Consider the following 17434-nt stretch of genomic DNA (forward strand, 5'->3'; position numbering starts at 1 on the left):
GTGGAGACTTATCCTTAGTAGTGAGCCAGCAAAATGATGAACTCTGAAATGTTAGAGATGGGTGCTCGGGATCGAACCCAGTGCCCGAATAGGGGGCCAATACCTTAAACTAGATCCTAGGTTATCATCATTTCAGTATCAACTGAAAATTCAAGTGATGTAATTTTTCTTGCATTTTCAGTATGGGAAAATGCGCTGCATTCTTATTTATTACGCCTCTTGTGACGCTGGGAATAAATTAGGAACATCATGTGTGATGTTCCGTTCATGTTAACAACATGTTGTTTAGCCAAATTTCACAAAAAATCCGATAAATACAGTAGCATCATTTACGTTTTGGTCAGCTCCTGATCATTTGTAGCGAAGTGCAAAAAGTTATTACAAATAACGTTTATTTTGGGTTTTTAACGCGATAATTGGTTTTAAATGAATCTTTCTGTGGTTGAACCATTGAACACAATGATTTCCATGTTCAATGCCTGATATGTGAAATAACATTTGAATTAAGTAATGTTGCTTTTCAGAAGCGTCGCACGCGCAGGCTCTCGCGGGGGAGGGACAAACGCGCGAAGCTTGGTCATTTCGCGCCGAACCTCCGCGCGCGACGAACGTGTCGCGACGCTTGCAGTGCTGAGCGCGTTTCCGATGTTTCCGTGTTGTCCGTTGTGCTTCTATTGACAGATCTGTGTGATTGTGCTATGGAATCTGTTTGTGTGTTTAGGTCCTCCTGAAGGGCTGATTTTGTGTGATTTACCCGCCACTGGAATTATTGTAATCGGTAAGTTTTAAAATTTCCTCTGTTTTCTAAACTTTTATTTCGTGTCATAAATTTTACACTTGATTTGTGATAATATCTTTGTATTTCAAGGCTCCGTATCGTAGGGAACCTTAATTTGGATGTTAAGAATTATAAATTAAGATACTTAGCTCCGAAATATTTTAAACGACTTTACGCACTAACGTATGTTATCTAATTATGATCTTGTTCATTAATTTAGACTGCTTATTTACAAAAAAACTATTACATATTATACTATTCTATTAGTTAATTATTATTTAAGTAATTCGTTGTAAATTTTAAAGTTCCTTGTGTAATTTATTAATGCCTCTACAATTGTAAACGTCTGCTCTTACAAACTACTCTACACCAATTTACTGTAGCTTTTCGAATCTTAAGTGAACTATTAAATTTAATTGCCTTAAGTATTTCTGTTTAGTCTTGACCTTCAGCTGTACCATAAAATGTTTCAGAGTGTGCAACTATTAAATCTGTTTAGTTACAGTTAATCTTAGAACTTAGAATGTAGGGCTTTGTAAAATATTCATGGTTATGCTTGAAATTTTGTATTTTCAGTTACATTTTATTTCTATTGCTTGTTATATTTGCATTGTTCAGCTTTCAACATAACAAGCTCAACTCAATCAAGCATGATTTGAATAACTAATCGGACTGTATTATAAGCATAATATGTTTCCATAGTTTTATACAAATTGTAAGTCAATTGTTTTAAGCCTTTTATTTTAAAACAGCTCTCCCTGCCTCATTTTTAAAGACTTATTATCTTAATATATTACCGTTTAACGATGATTATATCTTTGATTACATTCGTCAATTGAAGACTACATCTACGAGGGTTCCAGGCACAAGTTCAGAAGTTTACAATAAAATTGCAATTTCGTTATAAAACCCATTTACTCGCTTGATTTGTTACCTATAACTTCAAATTCAAGGCCTACATTAATCCCACTCGCATCCCACTTGATCGCTAACTTCACTTGGCAACAGGGCCACATGCACTGTTGCTGTTGTACCTACCTACTTATTACTTATCTTTTTCCTGGAAAGAAGATAACTGAGCTGGCGTTTAGTTAAATTGCCATTTTAGAAGACAGTTAACAGATGACACGTCTTTTATGATTTCATATTTAAAATATAGAGTTTAGTATAAATAAATATAAAATAATTTGTACTTATATCTTTTCAAATAACTAAGATTATGCATTCGGAAAAGTGTTGACTAACTTTAAACGATTAAACAATTCTTATCAATTAATAGCATAGCTATTACATTATAATGATTGAACCTATTTGTAAAAACGAAAAAAACACATTTCTGTTAATGGATAAAAAATCTCATTAAAACAATTTAAGGGCTATAATACCTTCCAAAGACCTACATCGAGAATTTAACGATGTAAATGAGTCGTCAAAGAAAGATGAAGATGCACTTTATAGTTTAGGAAATCGCAGGACTGGGTATAAGATAACGTGTTAATCTTTGTACGCGAATTGAATTAATTAAGCTACCCAAGTAGTCACAGCTTGTGAAGTTGTAAATGAATCATTATTGAATCCGTCACGAATTTAGTACGACAAGGTGTTTAGTGACTCACTCTTTTACGTTCATTTCTTGGGGTTTTTAACCGACTTCTTTTCATTCTTTTCCGGAATGTCACCAAGTGAATTTTTAATTACAATTATATGGAGCTCCCTTTAAGGTAAATACCAGTAAGCCTTTATACGGTATACGGTTAACCGTTGAACAGGAGTGGCACTTTGAATTTTATAATTGCTGCAGCTTTTTCTTTGGCAAAGCATTGCTGGCCGCAAAGAAATCCTACGAGTCGCAGTGATTATGCTTGAACTGCTGCAATATAATCTTCAGTTTTTACTTTTATCATCCTCAGCATCTGAATTGACTGTCTCATTTTATGATACTAGCAGATCGTAAAACTGTGCTAGCAGTGTAAAACGGTACTTGACGTTAGACCTTAGATTAACATAATATGCACATCAGACAGTATTTAAATATGTTGCTGTTACCTTGTCTTACATATTAAAAAAACTCTGATTCTTTGTGGTAGCACTGTTAGATGTTTAGCCCCAGTTTAAATTCTTCTTAAATCTTTCCATATTTTAAGACCTACAATAAAATCTCCATTGTTATACATATTACAGTTATTCTCAGTGTTCAAAGGGTTGATTACGTACCTTGGGAAAACAATAAAAGTGTACGCTTTACAAATGTTTAAAGGCATCTTTGTCGGCACTATAATTGCTGAGAGCAATAAATACAATTTAAGTAATGATAATAGAAGCTGGTTGTTTGGTGAGAACACGAGAGAGCATCTCAAAGATCCAATATCTATAAATCTAATATGTTGAGACGATTGTTTATGTCTACACGTTTGATGCTTTGTTGAAAACGGAAGTTCTCCGTTCCGCAGAATTGATGTGATGAACGATTTCGATCTTTTCATCTCTCCCGGTTACTTTTAAGCATACGCCAGACATACCAACAATGTTCATAATTCTAAAATTAATAATGAGTTTAGAATTGGTATGTCTATAGGAATGCTAATAATCTTATTGCAAAGGCTCTCACCCTTGGAATGTTCTTCAAGAGCTCAAGATGGGTCTAGACGTTAAACTTAAAAGACAAGTGGATCGAATTTGTTTGCAATTTGCTCATTGCTAATAGAACATACAACTTAAGAGTGTAATAGAAATCCGTATAATTGGAATCAAAGGATCTAACGATGCAGGTGGTCTCGTCATAAAAGTACGATTAATTAAATAGATGGGATGGAAACATGTAAGAATTAGTAAAACAGTGCCGATATAAGGATTTAAAATCTGTTAGAAATACATGGACTTTGGATCAGGTATTATCAAATAATGATCGGTAAAAGCTATGATAGCGTAGGTTAAAACGTTTGGATTGTCCAAGATTCGATCGATCGAAAAATTAGAGGTGCGTGCCTGACGCCCTCTAATTTTTCGGAGTTACGTCCGTTTTAAGCAATTAAATATCACTTGCTTTAACTGTGAAGGGAAATATCGTGAAGAGACCTGTATGCACAAGAGTTCTCCATAATGTTCTCAAAGGTGTGTGAAGTCTGCCAATCCGCATTTGGCCAGCGTTGTGGACTATGGCCAAGCCCTTCTAATTCTGAGAGGAGTGGTTGGCGATTGATGGCTGAAAGGATGAAAGCGATACTATTTTTATCGCTACGCAAGTCAGAATAACTTGTCTTTAATGAGTACAAACCTTGTTTAATTTTAATGAGACTTAAAGGCTTAAAAATTACTTCGATAACAATATTTATTACATTAACAATTGAAAGGTACCTTGCTCTCAATTAATTAATTGCATGTGCATTCTGTCACTGTCAAGTTGACCTTCATAATTTCATCTGTGTTTTTTCATTATAGGTAAATACTTATCACACCACAAAGCACAGTACCCAGCAGGAAATATTGTACATCGACCTTTCGAAAGAGATAGCGGTTTTATAGAGCGTTGTCTCTGTCGTAGAGACCGACAAAACGTCAAATTGGTACAAGTGACAGAGACAACGCTTTACAATGCCGAAATCTCTTTCGTAGCATTCTTTAAACAAATGCAGTTTGGTTTTCATTTGAATATTACCCATCATATTATGTCAGTGTTTTACCAAATTTCAATAGAAACATCTAGTATTGAAGTTAATAATCACAAATCTTGGGGGAAAGATGTAGAATTTGCAATGTATGTGTACTACATACCTGCACAATTATAAATAATGTAAAACGATAAGTTTCTCTTGTTTGTAATAGCTAGAAATCCTTTTGAATATATTATCTTCTTTGTAATCAATAATCATACGAATTCCAATTCGCATTGCAACAATATTCAATGTGGCTGAGCAATATTTCTAGCTTCACTGGTCACTGATCTATGGTCATGCTAGGTCAATCGCCAATACTGCGGTTGCAATTTAGTAATTGATTCAGCTGTTTGGTAAATCGTTTCCTTTAAAGACTAACGTTTAACTGAATAGTTTGTGTAGTCTTAAAAGGATCTCATTACATTTAATTGATCTTTGAGTTAAACTTCCAGTTAAACTATTTTATTTAACACTTAGTTAAAGATTTTATGACTTATCTACTTGATGATGACCGCGACTTCATCCGCGTGGGTTTTTAGAAATTCCGTAAGAACTCTGGGATAAAAACTCGCCCGTGTCTGGAATGTAAGTTATTTCTGTACCTGTAATCATAATCAATTAACCTGATGGGCCGTGAAAAGATAACAGACAGACCGACATACCATCGTGTTTATAATATTGGTATGGGTTTTTGAATAGTCATAATACATATTATGGTAATGGCCATATCGCAAAAACAGCATACTTAACGTTTTTATCACAGAAGTAAGCAACTGCATGATTTTTGGAAGGTTCATTTCCAGTAAAAATTGTTGGTAAGACTTGTAAATAGGCATAAAAGGAAAATTTTAGGTAAGGCAAAGTTAGGTATAGATAAATATAAGATAAAAAAAAGGTCTACCCATTTGGGTTTAGTAGGGAGCTGCTAAATCAGGATAAAACTTGCTAACATTCTTTCCATTAATAGTTAAAATATTCTAAAATCATCTAAACTAGCCGATATTGAATATCTTATCATTATTTGTATAGTGCAGTTGACCGCATTTTTACCCGTCTACCAGTCATAACAAGTTTACCTTCAAGATTGTTAACTTTACATTATTTTGCATCGTGAACCAAGTCTTGTTTTTATATCGGTTTGTAGGTATGTAGTACCGGTACCTACGTGCGTGCAAATTTCTATTTCACGGCTTGTGCCGTGTTTAATTGAATTAATCGTAGATATTATTTATTGTTATTGTTCAAATATTGTTGGTGCTATTAAAAATATTTGATTGATTTATTCTATTTTTTTAACATACCAATTCAATCGTTAATAGACACAAAGTAAATAACTTAAAAAGTTGTGTGTTTTGAGAAAGTTCCTTTTTCTTCAAAGGTCCTTTTAATTATATTGAAATTATTGAAAACAGTCATGTCGCTTAGATGTAGCGGCTAATAATGATTTTATCAAACAATTTGCAGTTCGAATAGTAGCTTTTAATTTTAAAAACAAAAAAATAAAATAAAATCAGTGAACATATAATAATTATATTGTTATGATGAGACTGTTTTTATCGTAATAACACGTTCAGCTACTGTCGATTGTATACTGAATAGTAATTGTAAAGCGGTGCTATGCTCCATTTTCTATGGGACCGAGAGCGAAGAAACCACGATAAGAACAGCAATTATTACTGTTTCACTTATTCATGAGACGTGGGACTGCTTGACAGTTTTGTAATCGATAACATAGTGTAGGTAGCACGACTATAGTTAGTGCAGTATCTATGGGAATTGAGTTTTTCCAAATATAGGCTTGCGCTTGACTGCAATATCACCAAATAGGAGATGATGCAGCATAGGGTGGAGCGCGCTGTCCAGAATGTCCAGAAAAACAAAAGCCGGGAGATCAATCCAAATTCAATCAGTGCGTATTAGAAACGAAGAAGAAAATCTTCTTGGTACGAGTCCGTAATTTTAGCTTCTTTACTATCTATGTGATTGCAACTTTAGAATATGTGCGCGTCTATCTACCGGTAAAACAGTATCGGCAAGCGTTTGAGCATTCCTGCATTTACTACCCAAAACTGCTTCCTATTCTTTTTCTTCCTGTCCCTATCACACGTATGTGAGTTCAGCACAACATGACATCTTCTTGCACTAGCTTGATCGATTATTATTTATCAATGAACTATCCTTGACTATTGATTATGAAAAAGACTAATTTAGTCAATTTTGAAGAAAACCTCTGTATATATTACAAATTTTTTGTCCTAGCTATCGAAGTAATGATATCTTAATTACTGTTGCACTTAACATTTTAGAACAAAATTTCTTTAACTACCAAATATGTTTTACTTTTGCTTTAATGTTTATTTAGGATATATTTATTTTTTACTGCAGTAGTGTGCAGCGAGGTAGTTTGCTCGCCCCTGCTTGTTTAGTGCAGCGTCAATATTAACTCGTTTTATTATGGAATTCCATTTCACGCTTTTAAAATCCAGGAATTTGATAATAAAAAATGTGTTTTTGAGGTTTGCTGTACTTTTATGGCATCTATAAAATCTTTTAATTTGCATTCTTTGATGAAAGATTGATTTGTATACACATTTAGTATTAATAGATGTTGAACTTATTTTTATGAGTTAATATAATTTTCTATCTCGTGTTTGCTTGTTCTCCCTATCTTTGGCTATTGCGCTGCAAGAATAAGATTTTTTTAAGAGAATTTTTTAGCCAAATGTTTTAATTTTAGCTTTTAAAATGAATAACTGCTGAGTTTCTTGCCAGCATTAGAATCTACTTTTCAGAGCAGTGCGGTGGTAGAGTCGTTACTTCGCAAAGCTGCCTTTGCCTTAACTTAACCTAAATTTCATTTTCTCATTTGTTTTTGGCACAGGTTTTTGCACACAAGCAAAGGCTGTATGGTTGAAAATTAATTAAGCACGATCTATTTAAAAAAAATTTTTTTGAAACAATAATAATCGTGATGCTTTTTTGAAACTTTTATCCTTTTCCCACATTTAATATTGCATTTTGTTATTACATAAAGCTGTCTAGCAAGACGACCTCTCTTACAAGTTACAACTTGAAACAAAAACTTGTACTACGTTGTTCATTGACCAGCAACCAGCATCTCTGCAATCTTGTTTCTCGAAAAAAATATGTTTTGTTCTTGAGCAAGCGGCAGCCATTCTCGCGGTTTCTGCATTTTGCTCCACTATTACAGATGCGTTGCACATTTTTGTGTGAGAACTGCCTCTACAATGGCTTCGAAGGCTCTCACGCTCTCATGGGCGGTTCTTGCGACAGTAGCTTGGATTGTCGACGTGTCACAAACCTTTGTGCTTGCGGTTTGAAGCCTTTTGAGGCTGTATTATATTTCTCTTATCTCTCTTGTTTTTCATTAGAGGTCATGGTTTTTAAATAGTTAGTTAATAAGATTGGTAAGAGATGCGCTCTCAATTTTTTATTACGAATTACTTCATCATCTCAACCCATCGCTGGCCAACTACAGTTGAGCGTGGCTCTCCTATCAGAATGAGAAGAGTTTAGGTCATAGTCTAGCATGCTGGCCAAGTGCAGACAACGTTTGAGATAAATTGAGAACATTGTGAAGCTTCAGGCATTCAAGTTTCCTTACGGGTTTTTCTTTACCGTTAACGCAAGTATTATTTAATCAGATTAAAACGTACATTTACTCCAAAAAAATACATAGTTACCTACCTATATCTACCTACAAAAAATACATCTGCGATTTCGCTCGCACAGAAGTGACTAATTTGAACTGTGGTTGGACAGTGGACTATAAAGAAAAGGTTTATCGGGCCATTTAAGTATATTTTTATATTAATTTTATCACAAAAGTCACAAAAGTTTCTATCTATTTCAGAAACAAATCCAGATCAATTGCTAACAAGTTTATTAGCAAATATTGTGTCCACATCTCAGTTAGACCCATACTTACTATAATCTACTTCAGTCGCAAGGCAAACTGGTAAGCCAGTTTAAAAATAACAAAGTTTTTATTTATTTAGTGAGATCCAATCCAAAAAAATGTATAAAAAGGCAATTTAAACACGACCAAATAAACTTGAAGGGTGAAAAGAAAAAACGATTAGGAGCCAAGATAAAACTGGTTAAGGAGACCATTTTTTAGGGTTCCGTACTTGACGAGTGCTAACGGGGCCCTCCTACTAAGCCGCCGCACTGTCCGTCCGTCTGTCTGTCATTCCTCAAGCTGCATTTAATCTATAGGGAAGAGAGTTAAACTTTCACAAAATACCGCATAGTTTCTAAAGTCAAAGTTAAATCATTTATTCAAAGTAGGTACAACTGTACACTTTTTGATAGTCAATTGTTGGATTTATAATATGATAATAGACTGGTGAAAATAATTAATTACGTAAACTTCAAACTAAAGTTACTACTATTACCACTATAACAGAACTATTGCTACTTGGTACTATTGCCACAATAACAACAAATAATAAAAAATGCAAATTCAAAATAAATAAAAGGTGCTTAATGTTATTTTGTACGATGATACAGAACCCTTCGTGTGCGAGTTCGAGTCGCACTTAACCGGTTTTTTTATCTTATTGCATAAAAAGTTACCACATTATAAGAAGTAGTGACGTTATCTTATGATGATAGGCGAGACGAGATTGAATACATCAATAGATCATTGGATCTATTGCCTTATTGATATTAATCAGATCGATCACTCTCGTGATCAGACGGTGACGAGTTAAAGCCATTTATAGTTTGATTTATTGTGATTCTACATGTCTTATCATTGGCGCCTTTTAAATGTGTGTCAATTAATTGAACAACTTTCAATTATTATTATTAAGGCAGTGAAAAGGGTTTCCAATTAATTAATATCACTTGCTATAACGGTGAAGGAAAACATACTGGGAGGAAACCTGCATGCTTGAGAGTTCTGCATAATGTTCCCAAAGGTGTGTGAAGTTTGCCAATCCGCACTGGACCAGCGTGACGGACTATGTCCTAAACTCTTCTCATTCTGAGAGGAGATCTGTGCTCAGTTGTGCCCTGATCGATTGATTTCTGATGATAATGATGATGATAATTATGATTTTTTGACTTATTGTGATTTTGTTTTGTCGTCTTACTTTTGGAAATGTTTTCATAAAATGTTTTACTTAACATAGCTTGTCTAATTTTCCAGTTTCAGGATTTAACATTAATTATTTTCTTTACCTATGGAACTCTTGGATTGGAAAAATTCCATACTGTTTAAACGATTTTATTAGCATCATGAAATCTTATTGATTCTAAGAACTTGCACTTTAGAATCATCGATGATTGGTGATTCATGATCAGCAAATCATCTGTGATTCATTTCGCGACCTTTGCTTAGCAGTTATAGGTACGGCCTGTCGTAAAATTTTAAGTGCGTGTGGAATGATTTCATAGAATAAACAAAAATTTGTTCGATTACAAAAATTTCGTCAAAAAGATGAGCCGTAAAAAGCTCAGACAGACAGACACACTTTCGCATTAATATTGGTATGGTTTAATAGATATTCATTGATGCGTAACAAGTATTTTAGGCCATCGTAATTTTCCACTACAATTTAATTTCAAAACTATTTTATTTAAAGTTAACTTTTATAAGTACCTACGCCATTTCTAAATTGTCATACCTACTTTCTGTCCATTTCTCTTTAGTAAAAAACTTTAGAATGTTCTATTGGATATCGAGAAAATTGAGAAAAGAATTTGGTTGGTTCCTTTTCGTCTTTTTTCGTCGCCATCAAAAGTGAAATGGCGACATCTAGATCAGCTTGGTCTAGTTTAGAATGAATCATAAGTTTTTGTTTTTATGTTGTTTAAGTGAAGTTTAGAAATAGCTGTTTCCTGCGAAGAAAATATAATATAATCATCATCATTATAAGTTCATCGCGACCTCACTACCAGATTGGGTCCCCTCCCAGTATGAGAATTTGCCCCCTTCGCACAATCCGTACTTGGCCAGCGTTGTGGACTACCACGCTGGCCGAGTGCGGATTAATAGACTTCACAATCACATACATTTGGGAATGTTACGGAGAACACAGGCATGCAGGTCCCTTCACGATGTTTTCCTTAACAATTAAAGCAAGTTGTGATATTTAATTGCTACGTTATACGTATTTATACGTACTCTAAAATTTAATTTCTCTCAGAATCAGTTTTGGTTCCTCGTAGCAAAATGTTTGGGGGCCAAGATTTCTTTGTTAAAAGTGTACGTAGTTAAGTTCTATAAACTATTTCAATGAAAATTAAGAGTAGTTTGCTGTAAAAAGGCAGCAAAGAGACAGAATATAAGTAAGTAAAAATTAAAAAGTTTCAATCGACTTCAGTCAAGCGTAAAGAAGTCTTAAATATTAGTCATGAAGTCATGTAACTGTTGAAGTATCATTGTTTGCGAGAAAGCATATTTTATTCGACAGCAGAAATCGCGTTATTCACGCACCGCGAGGTGTCGCGTGTTGACTGCTAATATTAATATTCTGGAATTTCACACTATGTATGACGCTCTTAATAATAAGTAAAGAGCTATTTATCTTTGTTGCTAACCTGATTGGGTAGTCTTTCTTTTTGATCTTTTTTGGGTTCCATTCCATACCTCAAAAGAAACCCTTATAAGATCACTTTGTCGTCTGTCTGTTTGTCGTGTCTGTCAAGACAAGTGAATCTATAGGTTTGGTACCTACTTCTCGTCGGCCTAGAATCATGAAATTTTTCAGGTAGCAAATTGTCCAATAATACAAGTAGTAAAGGACAAAACTCGACTCGAACTTGACCGGCTTTAGATCAGCTCGTTATGTGAACTAATTTCTAGACATATTGTTTTTGTTCTTCAATGTGTTCTCTATACTGTCTGAACTTGACCAGCGTGTAGGTCTAATGTCTATAGCAAGATCTCATTTTGAGAGGAGACTGTGCTTTTAAGTAAGTATCAGTATGTATTGTATTTTTTCATTATTCTTTAATTTCAATTTTGTGAGCAGCATTATAAATAATAATTAGTCTCATACCATTAATTTATCTTTCAATTAAAATGGAATTCCTACATAATGACATGCAAGTGATGGATTGGTTGGATCGCAAAGATTTTTTGCTGTTGTTTAAAAATAACTTATCTTCGTCATACTAAGTTACTTTGTAAATAAGTCTTATTTATTTTACTTCGCAGAGTTAAATAACAACATAAATTAGGTACAATTCTATTCAAATAATGGACTGCCAGTGTTAAAGGTTGAAGTTTTTGTGATTATAAACAATTTCACAGTTTTTATACAGATGTTATTTATTCTGAATAAAGTCTAAATATAGACTCAGCTTAGTCTCCATTGTCTGAATCTATGCACCTCTACCTACCTATCTATTTATATTTAAAAACATATTCTCAGATTTATATTACAATTTTCTTGACGATGATGACAATGATAACTATAATTAGATAGAGACGGCTCTACATAATTATTTTTATAGTTTAATAAGAATAATTTAATTAATGGACAAAATAATATAATAAATATTAGTCATATTAATAAACTGTTGATGTTTCGACTTTCGGATACTGAACTAAAGACAAAGTCCGTGCAAGAAGTGAAGCAAGACAATAATAAATTTTCAATAAACAAAAATTGTTGGAATTTTAAAGACGTAAGTTTGTACGTTATCCAAAAACAGTGTCATTATACCTACATATATTTTTGTAACTAAAACGATTCCCGTTGTGGGCGAAGTTACAAAAACTAACTATTTATAGTTTATACAGCTCAAGTGGAGCAGTTAAAGAGGCCTGATTAATAACGTGAAGTTGAAACATTCCGACGTGTTAGTAGTAGGCGAGATTCATTTGTAATACAAGTACCGAATCCGGCGGGAAGGCCTTTTGACTTCACGACTACTAGAAGAAGCCGACACGACAAAGCATGAACTAACAACACTATTATTAACTATAATTATAATGCAAAACATTATTGATTAGATATAGGTAGGTACCTAGCTTATAGGTATCGTTTGCATTGTGTTTGTTCTATCTTGTGCCCTGTTAAGTACAAATTTCTTCTCTCTCCTTCTATGAAGTATGAAGTTTTTCTGCAACGACTGTTAAAATACTGAGCCTTTTAAAGTCTAAGATAAATTCAAAACAATACAGAAAGTTTTTTTATTATAGTGTGGTCGTGCATTATAAAAGAGATCGTGATTGGACGGTTTTCTTGCCGCCATGCGCAGGCGCAAGCACTTGACCATTGTTCGCTCTCGCGGCATTCCAGCCGTGGACGTTGCCCTTCCCATTGCATTGATTACTGAAACCAAAGTATAATATGAAAACATGTATTATTTATCAGCCGTTGTCATTGTATGGTGAAATTTAATATTTCATCTGTTGATTCTGTTGCTGAATACAATAGATTTTTTTATATGCTGGAAAGGTCTAAAGCACAGGTCTAAAGCTACAATTATTATTGTAACCGGCTAATGTCGCACTTTGTTGATTTATCCTAAAAGCTTGTAATATAAGAAATTCGTTGAAATGTAAATACATTTAAGAATTATATAATATTTCCGATTCGGAAGGTTTCCTGCTAATAACTAGCCTTGTTAAATATTTGGTTAGTATTTACCTACTTAGCTATCGTGGGCAGCATCCGTTCGGCAAGGCTGCGCAGGCGCACTGATAAGCATCGATTTATTAGGGTTCCGTATCTCAAAAGAAAAAAGGAACCTTTGTAGGATCACTTCGTTGTCTGTTTGTCAAGACCCTTTGTGGAGGTATCAAGTTGAAATTAATGTGAAATATCTACTCAAATCTAAGTATAATCACTTGCAACTGTGAAAAAATCAAATTAAGTTAAGGAAATCAAAACTTACTTGCGGCTAGACTGTATGCTGCATATTTTGACTCTTGCAAGAGAAAATAAAAAAATTGGTTGTCTGTAAAGTCGGTTTACTGACGATACTTGAACGTGACAACAAAGGCCGATTGTGCTTCTTTGTCGCTCGTTCCGCGCTCTCGCTTGCACTTCAAGCCTTACATGGAACGCCTCAGAGCGAGGTAACGCCGCATGAGTCATGTTTTTTCGTGCGTGCAGCCGGCTCTATCGAATTATAAGACGTTGTCACGTCAAAACTTCCATAAACTTGTAGTTTTAAAATATGCCACTAAAAATTTAGATGTATGTATTTGCAGTTGGAGATGAAATAATTACAATAGGTATCCTTTCCACAGAACGGAACCCTCGGTGCGTGAGTGCGACTCGCATTTGGTTAATTTTTTATTAGCTGCAAAGTCAGTTACAAGAAGTGGGTACCCTTTGGATATTTGAATATTTGTACTGATAAGAACCATAAAGTGTCTAACCCATTGATATAAAAAACAAGATAGAGGTGCACTAGTGTTCGAAAAAATAGCGCTAAAATTATTATTAAAGCCAGCCACGTGCGAGTCGAACATTCCGTAGAAACAAAATTTGTGTAATTATTGTAAATTATCTCCATTTGCAAATAATGCAAGTTTGTAATCGCCAAACAATATTTCAAGTATGTCCTACAAATTACCGATTTTTGGTTTTTTCCTTCATTTTGATGCTGTAAGACCTTGCTTCTTACATTCCTCTTGCATCAATACTTTTTACCACTGATTTTAGATTCTAGGTCAACGGGAAGTACCTACCAGGTTTTTGATTTATTTACGACTCTCAAAATATGCGGCATACCTACATCATTATTCTAACTTTTTTTTTAAACTCGACGTCGACGAAGCTAGATTTTTAACAGGTCTAAGGGAATATTATTAGTTAAAGTTGCTGAGAAAAAAGGCCTTGACAGACAGACAGACAAACACATGAAATTTAGGTGGTCTTTTAGGGGTTCCTTTTTCCTTTCGATGTACGTGTGCAAATTAGTGTCAAACCAAGCCAAATGTATTTTTTAACTCCCGATCCAAAAAAGGGGTGTTATAAGTTTGACGTGTGTAGGTATCTGTGTATCTCTGTATTTGTCTGTGGCATCGTAGCTCCTAAACAAATGAACCGATTTTAATTTAGTTTTTTCTGTTTGAAAGGTGGCTTGATCGAGAGTGTTCTTAGCTATAATCCAAGAAAATCGGTTCAGCCGTTTGAAAGTTATCAGCTCTTTTATCTAAATTTTTAATTTACACTTGTAGCTGGTAAATAGTATCCTTTAAGATCTATAATAGTAGAGATTAGGCAAGACGTCTGTCGGATGAGGATGAGTAAGCGTCCGGAGGGGTCGGCAGATGTGGGCAATTGAGCAAATGAACTCGGCGCCATGCCTTTACCAATGGTACTTATGCTTGGACAAATGTTATAAGATAGGGATAAGAACGAAGTTTGACTATCATATTATCATACTAATACTAGAGATAGATTACATAAAAAGACCCTTAGGTATAACCTTTAGGTAATGCCCGGGACTTCGTTCCCGCGATTTTTAAAACCTATATCCATATAGGTTTTAAAAATCCCGTGGGAACCCATTGATTTTCCGGGATAAAAAGTAGCTTATGTGTTAATCCAGGGTATAATCTATCTCCAATCCAAATGGCCAAATCCGTCCAGTATTTTTTGCATGAAAGAGTAACAAACATCTATAAATACATACATACAAACTTTCGCGTTCATAATATTAGTAGGATTTGTAAACAAAAACTCCATAACCTTTTATCTTCCCAGATGTGTAATTTATGTCCTGTTACATAATAGTAAACTTTCCTCTGCGTCTGCGCAGCGAACCGTTATGGAAAAAGTAATGGCCTCTATCTATAGTTTATCGCTGGTGTCCGACAGACAAATAGTTGGCTTTATCAGTTCTATCGTTATGAGTGTAGGTTATATCACAGATATGGACTTATACAAGTACGCTAGAACAGATGTGGCATACAATATGAGTTATTTTTTGTGCCCATGCAAAACGCCCGAAAATGTTGTGTCAAATGGTCTCCGGGTTGACACTACGTTATTAGATGTCGCATCAGTCATCACCAACATTTAGTTCCAAGTACACTTGTCTGGTTACGGCCGTGGCTAGTTACCATCCTACCAGCAAAGCCGTGCCGCCAAGGGATTTATCGTTCCGGTACAATGCCGTATAGCAACCGTGGTACGGTTTAATAAAAACTTCCATATCCCTTCCAAGTTAACCCGCTTCCACCTTTGACTGCGTAATCACTTACCACCAGGTAAGATCGAAGTCTGACTTGTAATCGAATTTAAAGAAAAATGCTCACATGACGCTCACTGCTGCTATCAGCACCAAAATGGCGTTAATCAAGTTGCTTCAAAAATAGGTCGGCAATAGCAAGTCCAGCGTACTTGGTTAGTAGAGGTCGGTGGTGCATAGTGATTGCTTGCATAGTTGCGCGTTAGGTGCATCACACACGCGTTGAATATTGATGATTTATTATAACTGGATAGCTATCCTGTCACCTTAGCATTATCGTAGTGTGGGGAATTCAATCGGGTTATCCATTCAGAGATTCAGAACTAAATAGGAATCAGAGAAGCTGATCAAACGAAGGAAATGGCGGATCTTCCTTTGGGATGGTTCATTTATTTATTACGAAATACATATATTATGACCGCAATTTCATCCGCGTGGATTTAGTTTCTTTAAAAATTCAGTGGGAACTCTTCTCTGGAATAAAAATCACCCTATGTCAGTATCTACGCTAGGATGCAAACTACATATATCTGTACCTTTAGACAAAGTCGGTTACTATCGATTAACATTATTAAATTATTCCCAAGTTACATCAATTTTGATAAGATTAACTTTTTTTTTATCAAATTTATTTAGAGGGGTTGGTCACAAAATGAACATGATTTTAGAATCCAAACCGTATACAAAATATTTTACTCTCCACGTGTCCAAGTTTAACTTGTTTTACAGATATGATTCTTGAGTTACCGATAAAAATCTAAAACTGGTAAGATGCATAATTATTTTGTATCTGCTAGCTACATAAATAACCTAAAAGTAAGACTAACTACCAACACTAGGGCAGCAAACTTACACTATCAATACACTTATTACACAGTACACATTAGCTCTTTACTGACCCTCTACTCGTATATGGCTATCTTATCTGGTATCCAACTGGTTTCGATTACAAGGCGTATGTACAAGAACAATGGCCAGTTTATCTAACTCGATGCCCTGTTCTGGTAAGCGTTACTTATTTGGAGCGTAACGCGAATAAGCATCGCCGAGATAGCTGGATTCTGTGGTCTTAATTTTGTGTGTTTTGTCTGTTTCTGTTTACTAAACCGAGTAATTAATGCAGTTAACAACGGTTAAGTTGTTGTTTTTGCTCCTTTCTGCTTATTATTAACTTGCCAACTATTTTGGTTTTTGATATCCGCTTCTGATTTACAAGAAGAGCCGTTACTAAGGCCGTCTATTGTCTTGTTTTTGTCTAGAGTTATTTCTTTATTGTGGTATTTAATAATGAACAGTAAAGTTCCTTTATTACAATACTTTAACTTCACTTCAAAATTTTCTCTAGACATTCCATGTTGTTAAGTTTTATTCCTTTGATAATTTTAATCATAGTCGCCTATTAGAATAATATCAGATGAACTTTTTGATTTAACATTATTCATCGAAGTTTAACACTGAAGACACTAATCACTATGAGTTATTCTTCTTCTAATGTTATTCCTTCTTCTGTTATTTGAACATATTGCTTTCATTACAGTAATTTTTTCTTATGTTTGGGATAATTCTGTTTATTGTGCAGGCATTCTTTTAACCTTTTTAGGGTTCCGGACACGGAGAGGACCAACGGGACAAGAGCAGTGATAGCCTAATGATTAAGACGTCGGCCCTCTATTCGGGATGTCGGGGGTTCGATCCCGCAATTAAATATAACGCTTTAACGATGCACGAAAACATGGTGAGGAAACCGTCACACTTGAGAATTCGCCATATTCCCAAAGCATTTAGCATTTGTGAATTAAAACATATATCCCTGTAT

The 17434-nt window shown here is 34.6% G+C and overlaps 1 protein-coding gene across 1 annotated transcript in view; it reads left to right on the forward strand.

The window, feature by feature from the left end:
- The first annotated feature begins 569 nt into the window (after positions 1–569).
- Positions 570–17434, forward strand: part of LOC123865710 — an 84512-nt gene continuing 67647 nt past the window's right edge. The window contains exon 1 of the mRNA XM_045906925.1: positions 570–778. The gene's annotated coding sequence lies outside the window, so the exon portion shown is untranslated. The remainder of the gene's footprint in view (positions 779–17434) is intronic.

Source organism: Maniola jurtina, chromosome 1, assembly GCF_905333055.1.
Source record: "Maniola jurtina chromosome 1, ilManJurt1.1, whole genome shotgun sequence".
Taxonomy (NCBI): Eukaryota; Metazoa; Arthropoda; class Insecta; order Lepidoptera; family Nymphalidae; genus Maniola; species Maniola jurtina.